Raw genomic sequence first — 13168 nt, 5'->3', positions numbered from 1 at the left:
CCCCAGTGTGTGTGTATAAAGTGCCATCAAGTCACAACTGATTTATGGTGACCTCTGCTGATGCTTTCAAGGCAAGTGAGAAGCAGAGGTGGTTTGTCATTGCCTTCCTCTGCAGAGTCTTCCTTGGTAGTCTCCGCTCCAAGTATTGACCCTTCTGAGCTTACAAGATCAGGCTATGCCATTATTGTTGTTGTTGATTTCTCCATCTCAAAATCAAAAGGAATTTTAAATTTAGAAATATGATAGAAACAAGCTTCTTTGAACAAGTATCATCTGGAAAAAGCTAAACAATGTCTGAAGAATTCATACTACACAACATACAGGAGTTTATTATTTTACATGCTACTTTTTGTAGTATTTTGGCTTTTGGTGCTGGTTGTGTTAATGATGGTTTATTTTAATATGAATGTTGTAAACCACCCCAAGAAGCAATTTGGTCTGTATGTTTTTTTAAAAAATAATAATAGAATTTACGTAACAGATGTCAAAGCATCCCAGCGGTGGATTGGATCCAGCCGGCTTTTTCACTCCGTCTCATCCAATTCCCATTTTTTTATAGCCTTGGTCCCATGCAGCTTTGGTACATGCAGGTCCTTTTTTGGTGGTCAAAGGGGACCCCTCATTCCTGGCTGGATCCATCCCATTCTCTTAGCCAATAAAATTCCCACCAAGCATGAAGAAATGCAGCACTGGATAAATGACATTCACAACTACCCAAATTATTAGATTAAAAATTGGATTCAGTCTTTCACAGGACAGGAATTAGTTATACACTATTTAAAACTAGGTTTTCCTTAGTGAAGAAAAAATTGCCACAATGATACCCAGTGGTTATTGTTTTATTTTATTCTGCTGCCAGGACGTTTTTGTTTTTTTTAATTAGAAACATGAGACAGAATTTTGTACACCAACTTGATGCAAGGCTGTTGGGTTGAGGATACTGATAAAAAGTACATCTACATTTTAAATAAAAATAGGAAGTGCTAAGTACCTTTTGAAATGTAACCAGTTATTAAAGAAAATAACTTCTTTCCTGATCCTGTATTACAGATTAGTGGTTTTTCTTTTAATAATGATATCACATAATGATTCTTCTCTTTGAATAGTTTCCTTATGTCCAGCCATGCTCATTAGGAAGTCCTGTGTTACCATGATCTTATCAAGCTCTATGACGTCTGTAATGGTACCGTAATAGCTGTCTCCAAGGCCCTGGGCTTCCAATTTGTTAACAAGAGATGGGAAATCTTTTTGGCTGTGCTACATTTTGTTACACTGTCTAGTTAAAAAGAGCAGAAACCAGCATAGCATACAAACACTCCACTAACAATTGTGAAGTAAACTAGAAAAATAACTACTGAACAGGATGGGGAGGATGTAGCCGGAGAAGCAAAGGGCACCTTTAATAACAATATTTCCCATGGATGCACCCTGCTCCCCACCCCCACAGCCTGAGAAATATATCTTTAGTCTTTTGGCTCTCCCTGAAATTTTTTATAAATTTCATCTGAAGGGGAAGACACCTCCAAGCTTGCGGTGAATTTTACTTTAGGTGAAGTTTTAGGTTGCAATTACAAGTTAATGTTCCTTTAAGGATGCTTAATCTTTTTCCCCTTCTCATTTTTCAACTCAGAATTGTCCTCCCTGAGCTGCTTTTGCAACCAGAGAGAGGGGAAAGTCCCATATTTCCCATGGATGAAAAAGCACCGTGGGAGTGGTGATTTTGAGCTAGAAAACCAGGAAGGAAAAAACTGAGCAGCTTCTTATTCTTCCACTCACCCTTTCAGTCTGCTCAGTCTACTTCAGGGCGTTAATAGGGTTGCCAGCCATAACTGGCCCTCCAGCAGGAGACTTCAAGGCTGAAGACAAGTTCTTTGGCATCACACCAATGCATGACATCATTTCCAGCATGACGCTGGAAGTGATGTCATTGCATCAGGGCAGGGTTGTCAAGCTGTGGCCTGCAACCTCTGAGAGAAATTGGAGGGTGGGGTCTGGTGCTGACACCACTTGGGGTAAAAGCAAAAAGTGGCATCATTATATGCTCTAAGATTCACAAAAGTACGTTCTTGACAGTCTAAGACATTACCTTTGCGTTTTACTGGAAGTGATGTCAGCAAGCCGGTACAGTGCCAAGGCGCAGTCCATTCCCCCACTCATTTCCTCCTGACATCAAGATGCTGTTCTTAGAGTTACCCCAAACTTTATGGTTAAACCATTCAATTTGGAATGGGTCCTAGAGCATCACCTCAACACGATGATTTCTGGTTTCATAATGGAAGTGATATTGTGCTCAGTGCTGAATTGTCCCCATACTATACCCCATTGGCCTGTCTCTCCTGCCAGCCCTCCAGTTGTTAAAAAGAAAGAAAACAGTTGGAGAAATCTATATAATGTGTTGCTTGAGTCTCGGTGACTATTCTGTATTTATTCACCAAATAATTATCTGATAAACAACTGCAGTTAGTGCAATTCCAATTCTCCTCCCCATGGTCCCATGCGAGAGAGAATCCCATGATGTGATTCCCTGCCAGGAGAAGAAGAATGAGAGGGACGTGTGTGCAAAATAACCTTGGCATTCTTCCTGCCTTCTATTACATTCCCCCCTGCCCCTCCCAGATGATTTTTGAGAGAGAGAGAGAGAGAGAGAGAGAGAACCCCCCCCCCCCGTTGCAATTCTCCTTGACAGAGAATCGCATCGAGCAGCTGGTCTTTCACAGAATCTCAGAGTAGGAAGGGGCCATACAGACCTTCTAGTCCAACCCCCTCCCCAATGCAGGATCAGCCTAAAGCATCTCTGACAAATATTCATCCAGCCTCTTCTTGAAAACTGCCAGGGAAGGGGAGCTCACCACCTCCCGAGGCAACTGATTCCACCTTTGAACTACACTGACCGTAAAAAAGTTTTTCCTAATATCCAGGCCTTCCGAAACTACACACAGTACTCCAAGCGCAGCCTGACCAAGGCAGTATAGAGAGGGGCTATGACCTCCTGCGATTTTGATGCAACCCAAGACTGAGTTTGCCTTTTTTGCCACCGCATCACACTGACTGCTCATATTTAGTTTACAGTCCACTCTTACTCCCAGATCTCTTTCGCATACACTACTACCCAGAAGTGTATCCCCCATCCTGTATTTGTGCTTCACATTTTTGTGGCCCAGATGGAAATACTGTGCACCTATCTATGTTGAATTGCATTTTGTTCACAACCGTCCACTTCTCTAGAATATTCAGGTTTTGCTGAATCTTAACTCTATCTTCTTGGGTGTTTGCCACTCCTCCCAATTTGGTATCATCAGCAAATTTAATGAGTAACCCATTTACCCCTTCATCAGATCATTGATAAAAATATTGAACAATCTTTGTACGTCTTCCCCTCCCAGGGAAGCTTGCGGGACCCGACATGTGCTTTTCACGCGTAATTTGTGTAGTTCAGCTGTCAGATTCGCATCTGTTGTCATGGATTTCTAAAATTCTGTAGTCTTTAGGTGAGTAAATTCAATTATGGTTGGTGTGGATATGTTTATTGTTTATAGTTATTATGTTATGGTTTATGGTTTATAGTTTATAGCTTAAATAAGGAAAATTCTATCACAAGTTATGGGTGGTGTGGATGGTAGTCACATGTTCAAATATGCTAAGAGACACATGTGCATGATGCAAATCTACATTTTCCATCCCCATGTTAATGCATTTCTCATTTATTTATTTAACAACCCAGTGATCCAGCCTTCCTGAATAGAACCAGTCTTACAAAGATTACCTTCTATTTCTGCCCTCACTGCTGCAAGAACTTCAGCCATAGCCAAAGTAATAGCAGGGAAGTCACAGAAACAAGGGGAACCTCAGGAGCTATCACAGGCTGATAGCCAGCTCTCTCAAAGGCAGGGCTTTTTTTCAGCAGGAACGCGGTGGAACAAAGTTCCAGCACCTCTTGAAAATGGTCACATTGCCAGTGGCCCCGCCTCCTGATCTCCAGACAGAGGAGAGTTTAGATTGCCCTCCACACCACTGGCCCAGAGGGCAATCTAAACTCTCCTCTGTCTGGAGATCGGGGTGGGGCCACCAGCCATGTGACCATTTTCGCCAAGGGCAATTTAAACTTTAAAAAACTTCTCCCTTGTTCCAAAGTGATGTCATTGTGCGGTTCTGAGTTCCACCACCTCTTTTCCCAGAAAAAAAGCCCTGCTCAAAGGGATGGCCAGCACACAATAAAAAAAAAATGTGCAATAAGGTTTCAACCCGCCCCCTCCCCCAGACCTACCAACATGTCACCTCCCTGTGATCTACCTGCCAAAACAGCATTTAACACAGCCAAAATAAGATAGGGCAGGAATAGCAAGTAATATTTTTAAAAGTCTTTTTTAGACCATCCCCTCCTTAATTTTTTTTTTTCTGGAGAACTTCCCCCCTCCTTCCCCCTTTTTACTGAACCTCAAGGGTCTAAAACCTATTCTGAGTATCTCAGGTCTTTGCAGAAAACAGAACTGGTGGTTCAGCAAGGAGCTATGGACACCAAACGGTCACCGGCACCCTGGGCTGCTGTCTCAAAGCTGGAGGGTTTAGGTCAAGCAGATCAAGTGCTTAATAGGAAAATTGTTGGGGGTTGCACAGCAATGAGATATAAGTTTGCAGAGTAGCAGAGTTTGATAATAGCATGATAGAAATAAGTAGACAGACTTCTGTGATTCTAGCTCTATAAAAATACTTAACTACGTAATAGGGTAAAAAGGGTACATTTGGTAGGAAAGACAACAAACAGTTTCTGACTACATCTTGATAGTCTCAACTAAGTACTAGAGAGAGAAAAGCATAGATTGTGTGGTCTAGTGAAGTAGCAGACTGTAGTAGCAGACTGAACAAAGAGCAATAAAGCCTTAGTATAAGTTGCTAGCTAATTGCCCTCCAATAAACAGGCTCATCCAATAGACATTCCTGGATTCCCTCATTGAGACTAAAGACACCCACTTTCTCTGGCAGGAACTTCTCCCGAAGCCTAAGTGGTCCCATGCTAACTAGCTATCTGACTAAACAAACAGAATAACAATTTAACTCTTTCATGACTGAGTGTAGGACACTTGCAAAAAGTCCAACAAAAATGCTGCAACTGGGTTCTGTGTCTGCCCTTTGCAAACCCATTGGCAGCCTCTTTAGGTCACGAGCCACAACTTGTGGAAGGGTGGGAAGAGAACGTGGTGCTGTCTAAGCATCCCGTTCTTGTGGTACAGTCCAAGTAGGGGGGAAGCGCAGGACTCAGACAGAGTACTGCTTCAGATTGGCTGAGTTAACAATGGAGAGCTGTGTGTGCTGTCGGACTGAAAAGCAGGGATCCCTCCACACCCCTTTTCAACAAGCCTAATCTTGCCAAACAGTACAAAATCCTATTGCTCAATGAATTATAAATCCTGCTTCAACACCTCATTTGTTGCAGAGTGTTTCATTGTCTTCAACAGAAATGCTATGCTTATATTTTCAATCACCTAATTGCCCTCACAAGCGTTCTTTCCATCCCTGCTTAATCTCCTGCAGGTGGGTTTATCCTGCTTCTCATTCTACACGCTTGTTAAAAAAGAAAAGGGAAAAGTTGGGCCAGATCCTACGGTAGATTCCACCTCACTCCACACAAACACACAAGTGCCTAGATTTTAGTCCCATGAAAACTGTACTTTTGAAACAAGAGTCCTGGTTGTTCTTTTTGAAAAAGTGACGCTTCTAATGTATAGAGGTAGATCTATGTTTTATCACACACTTTATTGCCATAAACCTGTGATAGAATCCAGCTCTTTAACTTTGGCATTATGTATTCCAAGGTTTCAGGGCTGTCCCTCTAGACAGTGTGATTTGGGCTGCAGCAAATTCCAAGTACCAGAAAACAGCAGCAGAAATTTGATATTATAAATGACATAAATAAACTAGATAAGTAAATATTGAATTCAGTTAAGGGGTGGGACTACGGCTGGAGGGCAGAACACAAGCTTTTTATCTAGAACACAGCAGGGCCCACCTGAGCATCTCTGAGGTCATCAGGCTGGGACAGAACAGAGAACTATTACTAGACAGAGCGGACAACACTGGGCAGTGGGACGACGCAGGAGTGGACACTACAGGGTAGCTTGATATCTTTACATGAGTAAAACTTTCAATCAGTCTGGCCTCTTCTAATTTACACAAATGCTCAGTATAAGACCAAAAGTATTACATAAAAATGTTTAAAAGTTCTTATCAGTTCTGCTGGAAATAGAGTATTTTAAGGTTTGTTAAATCATCTCACTCTCTTTTTTGAAGTGCACTTTATTTATTTATTTATTTATTTATTTATGTTTGCTTGCTTGCTTGCTTGCTTGCTATTTATGGTCTGCCTATCTCACTGAGACTCAAGGAAGATTATGCAGTGTAGGTCAATACAATCAATGGCTGGGACATTCAATAAACATTAGATAGAGAATGCAATAGGGTAAGGATTGCAGAAATTGGAAAATGAGCAGAAATCTGATACACAGAGTCTTTCTACACGAGGTGCTGGGGCATGTGTCCATCAAGTATCAAAAGATGCAATGTTAGTCAGGAAGCATAGTTTTGAAAGACAGATCCATTAAAAAAATAATATCCTGTATCTGTATGCAGATAGGGCTCAGCAAAAACTGTACATTATTCTAGTCTTCCTAAACAATTTAGTGCGGGAGAGGGAGCTGTTTTAAACTTCTTTCCAATTTTTGTCTTAGCTTTCTGTGGTATCTCTTGGCAACACTCCATGACACAAAGACTTGGGGTGTTATTGCACACATTTAGTCCACTTACTACATGATATACTGGCCGAATCCACACTACCGTTGTTCTTGCGGCAGTTTTTCACTTCTGCAGCGCCATTCCTTCATCTGTTCACATGCATCGTCTCCAAAGCCGTCATTAATTCGCCATGGCGTCGCCACAGCCCATTGCACTTTCGCCGCGGGTTATCTTTTGATGAATAACTGCCCTCCGTTGAATTCCGAGCCTCTCTTGACCCGCCTCCCAATTAAGGAGTAATTCTCCGCCTTTGTCCCCACCCCTTTTTTTAAAAAATAAGAGTACCGTGTCGATATGGCGACATCTCATCATATTAATCTCATTTTAAAAAAACGGGCAGACCTCAAATATCAGAGGAACAATTTCATATGTTAATTCAATTTATATATTGGGGGGGGGGCATCCACATGATACTGAAATCATGGCTCATGTTACGCCCCGACACGGACTGTGCCGACAAGTTAGGCACAGATTTCAATTTTCCAAAGACAAAATGAAGCTCTGCTGTGGGATGCTGCTGTAGGTGATCGTGACTGCTCACCCATTCCCGGATGATTTCAACCAGCATGCAGGCTGTGATGTTCCAAGCGCTCATCGTAAGTGTCTCGGGTGATTTTTTAAAATATATTATCTTAATGGTGTCGTTGTACCATTGAACCAGGATGCTTACTTGTCGATATAGCGTCAATTTGTCCTTTTAAAAAAAAAAAAAACCGCGGAGCCGTTCGGGTTTTTCCCGCCCCTTTACCCGTCTTTTTGAAAGGGGATGTGATCAACGGATTGCGCAGGAGAAGCGCTATTCAAAGGGTGATGTGGACAAACAAGCGAAGAATGCGCAATAACAGATGGAGCAATCATTGCACAAGAAAAGCGGGAGCTAAGGTAGTGTGGAATCGGCCACTGTTGGCTACAATCGAGTTATATAATATTTATGGAAGTCAGTTGTTGAAAATGGAAGCAGAATCCTTAGCAGCAGCTGCAAAATGCTTTCTAACAGAAACAGATTTTTCCCTAAAGGCTCTGGGTCTTTATGAACAGTTCTATACCTTCATGGTGATTCTTGTCCTGTTACATTGTTTATTAGGCTGTTTTCACACGTCTTACTGGCTATGCGAAATCACGCAAAACTCCCAGAATGACAGCATCTTCCTGGAAGATTTCCTGTCACAAATCGATTCTGGTTTGTGGCGCAAATCGCACCACAAACCGGAGTCATGACAGGAAATCATGCCAGGAAGACACCGTCGTTCTGGGAGTTTTGCATGATTTTGCGCGGCCAGTGAGACATGTGAAAACAGCCATATGATTGCATTGATTTAAGACTTACACTGTGTAACCCATCTTGGGCCTCCAAGAGAAAGGTGAATAAAATTAAATAAATTAAATAAATAAAATAATATTTCAAGGGGAAAATATAACATTACAAGAATTGACTTCAATCATACCGATATTATTCTGTGAGCTCAGTTAATTCAAAGACAGGGAGTAAAGCTTGGGCAAGAAGCAAAAAGAGAATTTTATATGCTAAGAGTGTTGGCCAATAAGTGTTGGTCAAACACCAGAAAATTTCTGGAGTCTTTGCCTTTTTCACTCTGAAAGGTGTCTCATATGCATTAAGCTTTCACATTCATTTTTAAAATCAGAATTAGCTTTATTCTAGGAGATTTGAGCTGAGCACACTAGTAAAACAGTGTTAGAAAGGGGTTGCTTCAAATGTTGCAAGGTAATCAGTTTGGCATTTTTTCTGGCTCCTTTGGCATGGGTGTTGGGTGACTACTTACACTGGAGATGCACCAGAAAACTTTTGGTGGTTCAAAATAAAAAGGGGGTGTGTGTGGAGTTCCTTTGAAAAAGCTGCTCCTGTCGAGGGCAGCTGGTTTTGCTGCCTCCAGTGAAAGTGGCTTTGACGTTCCAGGCAGAGCGTTGCAAGAAGCATTGAGACAGGAACCAAGGGGTAATACATGCCTTTTGATTCCCAGTTGAACTCAATGGGCTTAGAAGGGCATAACTCTACTTACGCTTCCTCTATTAGTGCAGGGGCACCTGTGCCTAAGACAATGGGGGTGAATGATGAATGTGTGTCCCAAATTGTATTCAAATACCTTAGTGTTCAATGGAGTTTCTGCTTTACAGACACACACCTACAGAGTGTCAAAGAAGCAACTTAAAATTAATCATTTCCCTTTTCTGCTTCCTGCCTCCTTCCCTTGCATGTTTTGTCAAAATGTTAATTGTGACCAATGCTTCTGCAGCATAGTGGCTAAGAGACTGAGTTTTGAGCCAGAGAGTTTTCAGTCTGAATTTGGCCTCTGCTGTGAACTCATTGGATTGGATCCAACTGCCTTTGTGACTAGTGAAAAGGGAATAACCACACAAAAGGCTATGTTGGAGATAATGAATCCATGGATCATAGACAAAAGGGCTGTAATAAGGAGGGGGGTTGGGTAAGACCAGGGCTTTTTTCTGGGAAAAGAAGTGGTGGAACTCAGTGGTGGAACTCAGGACCGCACAATGACATCACTTTGGTTCAGCTGGAACAAGGGGGGAGTTTTTAAAAGTTTAAATCGCCTCGGCGAAAATGGTCACATGGCCGGTGGCCTCGCCCCCTGATCTCCAGACAGAGGGGAGCTTAGATTGCCCTCTGCGCTGCTGGAGCAGCACGGAGGGCAATCTAAGCTCCCCTCTGTCTGGAGATCAGGGGGCGGGGCCACCGACCATGTGACCATTTTCAAGAAGTGCTGGAACTCCATTCCACCGCATTCCAGCTGAAAAAAAGCCCTGGGTAAGTCTGAGTTTAAAAACTGACTGGATCCAATGGGTCCCTTAAGGTGCCTTCAGCAAACCTCTCTCTTATAGGCAGTCACCTATGTTGAATAAGGACGGTCACACTTGTATGTAAGCAACAAATACTGAGCATGGTTTTTTTTTTGTATCTCTTAATTTTAATTTTAGTATTCTTAATTTTAAGTGCAAAACAAAATTTTACTCCACCTAGTTATCTCTTTTCATTGGAGTTTCCAAAATACCACAGAGCTTTTACCTTAGCACGTTTTAATGCTCTCCCATCTGCTGTCTCATATTCCATATGCAAATCGCCTCTGCCCCTGTCAATCCGGACAGGTAGAGACAATAGAGCATGTCCTTCTATACTGTAAGTTTTATCAGGAGATTCGAACAAAGTATATCTCACCAGTTATTGCTGCCCACCCAGGCAGGCCAAGTCAGTCTTATTCTGCCCTCCTTCTAACTGATTCCTGTAAAGAAATTACTGCTAAGGCCGCAAGGTTCTGTGCTTTGGCTAGTGTAATCAGACAGAACATTATTACTTCCTCTAGAAATTTTAATTAAGATTTTAACGATATTATCCATTTTAGCACACTGATGTACTTAATTCTTAGACAAGTGTAAACTTAAAATTAATGTACTCTTACAGTTAATTTTATTCTGTTATCCTTTTAGCTGTTTGCTGTAATGAAATCACTGCTGAGGTAGCAAGATTCTGCACCCTGACTAGTTTAACTAGATAGACTATCACAACTTCCTTTAAGAAATTTTAACCAATATTTAACAATTTTATTTATTTAAATATATTGTTCAGTTTCCTAGATATGCTTAGACATGTAATCAATGTATTTGTTATATATCATTGTATATGCTGACTCAAATTCTGATCCTAGATCATAATAATAAACTTGAACTATAATTTTAAGTGCTAAACAAGTAGACAGTAATAGAAGCTTGGGAACTGTGAGCATAATACAAATAATATTGATACTAATAATAAAGTCATGGGAATTGTGAATTGGTGTTTTTGGAGATGTATAGTATGCCACAATCCTAAATGCAGTTCTGATAGCAATTATGTCAAGAGATCTCACACCAGCAGCCATGTTTAGCAAGTCCTTTGTTCGTGATTCTGCGGGAGTTGTAGCTTGTGTGATTCTAGAGATCTGGCAGTAAAATTTTGCATACATGCAGTGGACTCTTCTGCCTTTGGCTTCTGTGAAATTAAAAGGCCAACCAGATTCTGACCAAGGAAGACTAAATTCTGCAGCCAATACAAATCAAAAGTGTTTGACTGCTTCCTTGATGTATCTTTACTGGTTTGCATAATCTGGCTTTGCAAGTTGCAGGGAGGGGCATGTTATGATGAGACTCCCGAAGTGGGCAGCGAAGCCTTCTCTCCAGAGCTGAAAGGCATTATGGGTGAGGAGTGCGCTTAGTGACTGGATAGCTGGGCAAGGCAAGGGGAGGGCTTGATGAGTTTTCTGCCCTTTTTGTGCTAGACTGTAAATATACAATTTTCGTTCTGCAGAATGCAATCTACACCTCTAGTAATGTACAGAATTATGTCTGAGCTTGGAATGTATGATGATATAACTTGCCTCCAAAGGATGAATGTGCACTATCTAAATGTCACAGTTAAAAAGCCGTTTCATTTTTATTTATTTACTTTTTTGCTTCTACATGATTATTTGGGAAAAATTCCCCTCCTGACAGTCACGTTCCCACATTTGTACTTGGGAACAAAACAGAGGATCTGAAGGTGGAGTTTCATTCTTATTTCCTCTTTACAACAAAGTGGCATTTTGACTTGCAAACATCCAAGTGGAGCTGACGTGCTCAGGTCCCGGTTGGCTGTGTGTGAAAACAGGAAGAGCCTGTCCTCTAGCCGTGCCTCTGCTATTTATTGTTGAGCATCTGGCATTTTTGTCGATTGCACTGTGCAGCAGGGAACATTTTGTATCCTTTAAAAAGTCAAGTTCAGCCATTGTTGAGCAAGAATGCTACGCTGCTTACCCCCTCAGCTTGGCTTTTCAGCTAGTCAGGTGTCCAGGAACTCACAGAAGGTTCTTAGCAGACATTTACAGACCACTGCTGAAAGAATGTACACATTTTCTAACTATTTTTTTAAAAATTTGTGTGCACATAAAATCGAGAAGTGGACTGACTGACACACCCCAGTAGCTGAGGTGCACACAAAGCTGGGCCGATTCCACACGGCTTACCTGAAGCCGGAACGTTGAGGGACGTTGCGGAACATGCCGGCAAAACCACGAAAGATCGTGTTTTCTCGCGTGAGTTTTGCGCGATGCCGCAAAACTCGCACAAGAAAACGCAATCTTCCACATTTTTGCCGGCATGTTCCGCAACGTCCCAGTTTCAGGTAAGCTGTGCGGAATCGGCCCTGGTTTCTCCTCCTCCCATGTGTGCAGGGCCTGTAGCGGAATGCCCCCACTAGCAGCAGTGTTGCCACCTCTTTCGGCTGCCTTCTCTTCCTCTCCCCTCACATAGATTGGAAGGGGAGAAGAATGGCACACGGCAGCAGGGAGGAGGTGGGCAGCAAGCACTTGAAAGAGGAACTGGAATTTCTTCTTACCTGTACCTTTGCTGCTTAAGCTCATTTGGCACAAAGACACAACCGTCCCAAGTTACAGTCAATCACAAAGAAACCTGTAATAAATGCTGCAATTAAAGTGCTCAGTGCTATTCACATTATACAAATGCAATAAATCTCAATAAATTGATCCTCTATAGGGTAGACAGCACAAACCAATTCCCAAATATGAAGTTAATTACAGTATTTCAAAGTTAATCACAGTATTAGAAATCCAGTACAATTAAAGTGCTACAATCATAAATATTCTGGAAAGTGCAAAACAGCTGGTACCCCTGATGTCCTGGTGTTGTAATCCTGCAAAATCCAAGTGTGGTGACTAAAGAAGGCTGTGCTGAGGTGTGCTATGGATGTTCAAACCCCTTCCAGATTTATTTGCCAGTAATGAACACTGAGCTGAGAGCCAAGCTACAAGTGACACCTGACACAGGTTGGACACTTGTCAGCTTCCCTCAAGTTTTGATGGGAAATGTAGGCATCCTGGTCTTGCAGCTGTAATGGAGAGCCAAGCTGTAAAACCAGGACGCCTACATTTCCCATCAAAACTTGAGTGTCCCTCAGTCACTTCACTGTTCACAACCAGTTTGAGCCTGTTCATGAGGTTACTTTTCTAGTACTCAAATGGGGCAGGACAGAGCAATTCAAACTTCACAGATGCACATTCTCACAGAACTTAATGGCAGCCCTACTTTCCCACCTTCTTAGGGTTGCCATTCTACCACTGGAGGCGGGGGATACCCTGCTCCCACCCTCCACCCCCACCCCCACTTACCTGGCCGGTGAGGGAGGCACAGGCCTCCTGGGGGCGCACTCCGGGGAGCATGGTGCTAAGATGGGCTGGATCGGATCCGAATCGACCCAAATCTTTCCAGATTGGGCCCGAATCAGGCCCGGATCAGGCTGCTGTGGAGTGTAGCAGCACTCCTCCGCTCTGCAGCGGCCCGATTCAGGCCAAATAGGCCTGAATCCAGCCTGATTTGGGCC

General features: G+C 42.4%; 1 protein-coding gene across 1 annotated transcript in view; it reads left to right on the top strand.

Moving 5' to 3' along the window:
- LOC129343819 (potassium voltage-gated channel subfamily KQT member 1-like) overlaps positions 1-13168 on the top strand; it is a 513626-nt gene that overhangs the window by 288705 nt on the left and 211753 nt on the right. The window lies entirely within an intron of this gene.

The sequence above is a fragment of the Eublepharis macularius genome, chromosome 16 (assembly GCF_028583425.1).
Source record: "Eublepharis macularius isolate TG4126 chromosome 16, MPM_Emac_v1.0, whole genome shotgun sequence".
Taxonomy (NCBI): Eukaryota; Metazoa; Chordata; class Lepidosauria; order Squamata; family Eublepharidae; genus Eublepharis; species Eublepharis macularius.
This window is presented reverse-complemented; position numbering and strand designations above follow the sequence as displayed.